The sequence below is a fragment of the Paroedura picta genome, chromosome 3, assembly GCF_049243985.1.
Source record: "Paroedura picta isolate Pp20150507F chromosome 3, Ppicta_v3.0, whole genome shotgun sequence".
NCBI classification, from domain to species: domain Eukaryota; kingdom Metazoa; phylum Chordata; class Lepidosauria; order Squamata; family Gekkonidae; genus Paroedura; species Paroedura picta.
Window position 1 is genome coordinate 162,946,615 of NC_135371.1, and position 5,544 is coordinate 162,952,158.

Below are 5,544 nucleotides of genomic sequence, written 5' to 3' on the forward strand. Positions count from 1 at the left end.
TGGGCTCAGTTTCCCTGCCCAATCGGGAAGCTAGGCTGGCAGAGATTCCCCTCCCTCTGGGAAACAGCAGAGAAAGGGGGTCTGGGCAGGAAGGGGGAAGGAAGCTCCGGGTCAGACGGAGGGCAAGGAGGCTCCGACGCCGCCGTCCAACAACAGCAGCCGTGTGAGACCTCCCTGCAGGGCCAAGCAAAATGTCATCGAGATAAGGTGCAAGCACCCTGGCTCTCCAGAGCTCTTAATCAGGCCAGGTTCTGTTTGGGAGGCTGGCAAGCCGTGTAGGTTGGTCACTTAAGACCACTTGTGCATTCAGACCGTAAGCTTCTTCTCTCACCCGCTACCTCGCCTTGTTGCGGCTGATACGGTTTTAATTCGCTTCTTGACCCTCCTGTTGCTCGGCGACCCACTCCTCTCAAGTCGGAACAATCGAATCATTTCTAAGGTGAAAAGCACAGGCATCGATGTACCCTGGGGCTCTCGAGTCAAGACGAAATATATATATACAAAATGATTGCAGGGAGATTTGAGGATCTGGAACTCCAGTGTCTAAGTTCAGTTCCTTGTAGCCCCTGCTGCTCTAAATTTTGGGGGTATTCCTGCATCCTACAACTTTCTCCCTCCTTACTTATATTCCTCTGGCTCTTTTCCGGCAAGGAAGGCCTTGCTTTGGGCAAGACTAAATGTCTGTCCCTCAAATGTGACTCCTGGCAGGTTTTGTCAAATTCCATCCTCAGAGAGAGTTTGCCTGTACGGCTGTGGTGTCCCGGACACCCTTCTGCACATTATGTTGGTCTGCCCTGCCCGGTCCTTGCTAGTCAGCGTACCCTGATTCAGGACTTTATAGCTCAGCGGTTTTCAACCGCTCTGAGTTGGTGACCCCAGCTGCGGCAGTGGTGGGGTCTGCGTGCGCACAAGCACGCGCATGTTCACATGCGCACAAGTGCACAACGGTCGGGCAGTGTGGAGGCAGCCATTGCAATGGCTCCTCCTCCGCCAGCCACTGCCTGCCGCCGCTGCTTGCTGCCTGCTGCTTGCTGTTGCCCACCGCCACCTGCCGCCACCCACTGCTGCCCGCTGCCACCTGCTGCCGCTTGCAGGCAGGAAAAAAAATTTCACAGTCAGAGTAGTTCAGCAGTGGAATAGGCTGCCTAAGGAGGTGGTGAGCTCCCCCTCATTGGCAGTCTTCAAGCAAAGGTTGGATGCACACTTTTCTTGGATGCTTTAGGATGCTTTGGGCTGATCCTGCGTTGAGGGGGTTGGACTAGATGGCCTGTGTGGCCCCTTCCAACTCTATGATTCTGTGATTCTATTCTATGAAATGGGGTCCCGACCCACACGTTAGGAATCACAGTTATAGGTGAACTAGAGCTGGTTTGCAGAAAAGAACTGCGAATCATTACGTCTTGCTTCGTGAGAACCACATCTGACTGTCTAATTTTCCAAATGTACATCGGAGAAAGAAGAGCTATCCCAATGGCATAAAGTGTTGATAAATAGATGTTCAAACAATGTCCTTTCTTTCCATGAGTTTTATTTGTTTCACCAGGACTTCTGCCAGTACAGATATCAGCTGTTTTCAATTGCCAATATTTCTTCAGTGGCAAGTCCTGAATTATGAATAATAATAATTATTAAGATATCACAATTGTAACCTATGAGAATACAGCCAGTATATTTAGTACAAAGGCTATTAAAGTACAGCTTCCATACCTCTATTTTTCATTAATTTTTGCAGCAATTGCCAAGCAGCTTCAAGCTTTCAAAACCTACAGCCAGCATTAACTACATACATTCGATTATAATATAATGAAGCCTACATTCTATTATACTTGCAGACTCAACCAATGTCAAAATACACAATCTTAATCCAAGTTAAAGTATATCATGGCCAGTTCTGGCCTGACCCTCTGGGCCAACAGAAAACAACTCTGCTCCATCTTCTATATGACCGTTTATGCACTGGAGGTTTTATACCGGGCTGCAGGCTGGAGTTTTAGTCATGGCAGGTTGCCCCACCTCTTTCTGCACCCACATGGGGGAGCATTTGGCCCGGTGCACCTCATCCACCCCCTATCTGTGCTCCTGATAGGGGGGTGGGGCAGTGAAGTTCCCAGTGAATAAACGGTCTATGACAGCGTCTCAAGTATTTGAAGTTGGTTATCATATGACCTCTTGTGAGAAATGTTGACCCCGATCACAAATACTTGAAAGCAGATTTGTCTGCCAGCCTACGGAGATTTTTCGTTACTATCACTTGCTTCAAACATACAACCCGGATGCCACATGGGCAAGATCATAGCGTAGGTCTAGGGGCTGTTTGGTCCGTGTTTGGGATTTGTAGAACTGATTTTGTAGTAAGGCCTCATTGTGCTTTTAACTTTCATTGCAAATAAATACATGTGTTTTTTCATATTAATTTTTTTTCATTTTTCTACACATGGCTTTTGCACTATCAAGCTGCATGTTCATATTTCTTTGTATTTCTTCATATTTCCGCAGACTGGAAACCCTTCAGTTCAACCCCCATAGAGTTAAATCGTAAGGGGAGGCGTTTTTTTTTATATTCATGTTAAAATGTTTTTATTGTTTATAATTGTTTTTAAGTCTGTCAATCACCCTGAGCCAACCATTAAAGGGCGGTATGTAAATAAGATATTTATTTATTTATTTTGGGGGGGTTTCTAGATTCCAATTTTTGGGGTTAAGTATTTTCTCCTCTTTTTTCCTCCGTGAGATCATAACCTTTCACCCCAATATTATTAATCCAGTCCACAATTCCAAAAGTACATAGTGCTACATAATCGCATGTACTCCTCACATCAGTATTTTAAATTGTTTGTTTGTTTATTTACTTACTTACTTATTGTTTATAGCTTTTAACTGAACTGAACTGAAAACTGTTTTTTTAATTGCTTCGAGTCTCTTAGTCTCATTTTTAATTGCTCCGATGTTTTAATGTTTTTGACGTACCGCCCGATCGGGTGGAAAGGCTGCATTAAAATGTTTTAAATAATAAAATGATAAACAATTGTTCAGAAGGGACATAATGCTTCATATTACTGCTCTTAGCTGTGCTGCCCGCAACCACAACAGAACGGCGAAAGTTAAGGAGACATAAGTAATTTACAGCTACGCACTCCCTGATTCCTTAAGTGCTGATTCCTCAAGTCAGACGGTGTGGTTTTGTGGTGAGAATGGAGGGTTAGGATCTAGGAGACCCAGGTTCGAATCCCCACCTTGGTATGGAAATTTACTGGGTGATCACATGCTCTTGGCCTAACCTACTTCATAGAAAATAAAACAAAGGAGAGCAGAGTGACGTACGTCTCTCCGGGTCCTCACTAGGCATAAATGAAGAAAACAAGGGACATTTTCCCCAATTCCTCAAGCAGTAAGCAGTTCCAGAGGCCCTGTCATCAACTCATCAGAGGAGTTCTCTTTCTGGGGGCTGCACCCAAACCTAATCGCAGGCTAGCAACCGAGACTTGTGTTGTAACGTTCACTTAATTGACAAATACACAAGTAGGTCACGGGTCTAGCCAAACAGGGGCACCAATAGGGTAGCAGATCCAGCCACTCACACTGGATCCCCAGAAAGAAAGGGATCCCTCAATGCTGGGGTCCTTCAGGCAGCCGACTCCCAGCTGGACCTCTCTGACGTGGCCAAACTCAAACAGATGTTAATTCTCACATATATATGTGCCTGTCTGTTTTCTCCCTTGGCTGAGCGGAGTCAGCTTTCCCCAAGGCCTTCTGGGTAACTGAGCAAAAGGGCTGGCTCACTGCCCATGTGGCCCATGTGGGCACTTGGAGTGCCAGCTTGGCAGACAGGTGGCTGTGGGGGAGGAGGCAGCAGGGGGGCCCTGTCATCACCTCCCAGGCTGGATTCCAGGTGAGCTACAGGTGAACTCCATTTGGAAAAGGGGAGAAGAATAAGAGTCTCAAAGCAGCTTACAATTTGCCTTCTCTTCCTCTCCCCACAACAGACCCCCAAACAAGGGAGGTGAGGCTGAGGGAGCTCTGAAAGAACTGTGACTGGCCCAAGGTCAGGGCTCATGTGATTCAAAGCAACTTACAATCAATTTTCCCTTCCTCTCCCCACAACAGACACCCTCTGAGGTGGTTGAGGCTAAGAGAGCCCTGATATATTATTGCTCCGTCTGAACAGTTTTATCAGTGCCGTGGCAAGCCCAAGGTCACCCAGCTGGCTGCATTTGGATGAGTGCAGAATCGAACCCGGCTTGCCAGACTAGAAGTCCGCACTCCTAACCACTACACCAAACTGGCTTTCCCTGCCCACAGATACCTCCTGGCTTCAAAGGCCATCTTAGAGCAAGAGCTGAGGAGCATTATACATGGGCGCATAAAGCATGCGTCCCCTTAAGCCAGTGGTTCTCAACGGGGGGTCAGGACCCCTTTGGAGGTCGAATGACCCTTTCACAGGGGTCGCGGCAGGGCAAGCAGCTTGGCCGGGGGAGGGGGTTGCCATCCACACAACAGCCTTGTAGGGTAGATTGAAACAGAGCGTTCGTCTGTCTGGAGCAGCGGAAAAGAGCGAGATCGGCATGGTGGGACAAGACACAGAGCTGAACTGAGAAACCCCGGGAAAAAAAACAACTTATATACAATCATGAACAATGGATCTTCACGCCATTGGTCAGTTTTGGTTTAATTTCTGTGAAAGAACACTGGCATAATTTGATGGTTGGGGGGTCACACAACATGAGGAACTGTATTAAAGGGTCGCAGCATTAGGGAGGTTGAGAACCTCTGCCTTAAGCCAAATCTGCTCATGTTGCTCAGGGAGCGCTCTTACAGCCCTGAGTTTTTTCAGAAGCACTTTCATAGACTGGAGCCCACTTTGTAAATTCCTACAAAGTGGCTTCTAGCCATTGACGTTTAAGCTAAATAAATCTGATGGTCTTTATAAAGTGCCATAGGTTTGCTGTTTGGCTTTTCCTGCCACGGACCAGCCCAAACGGCCCTCTGAAATTAATCCACGCTAAGTAATGCCGAGCAGCCCCCCCCTAAAAGACAGGCTGGCTGGGTATTTGTTGTCGTTGCCACTGCTGTCTCACGGCTTTTTAAGGGCCACGGAAGCCACAGCGTTGGCATCAAGCCTCTCCCACCCCAGTCCTCCTGTTTTCTCCCACCAGCTTGTTTTGTCTCCTGCAGGGAAGCTCGGCCTTTGCGTAACCTACACTGGAGCAAACCCCTTTCTGTAAACAGAATCTGCTCGCTGAAACAGCATCCTGGGCCAAGAGCCACTAATCAAAATAAATGCTTCCCTGGGCAGCCCTTAGTCTCGGCTCAGCACTTGCCGTCCCGGGTTTTCTTTACCTCCCGCTCTCCCCCAGCTCTGCTCGACCAAACACAGGGGCTATTCTTTGACCGGGTGTGAGCCGAGGGCACACGGAGTTGGTAAGCCATCAGGATCCAGGGGGAGTCAGGCAGGGAAGCAGACAGATCAACCATGTGGCGCCAGACCACGGCGCCTTCTCATCTTGCTCCCAAGTTCCGTCCTTTCCTGGCAGGCCTGTTTACGGG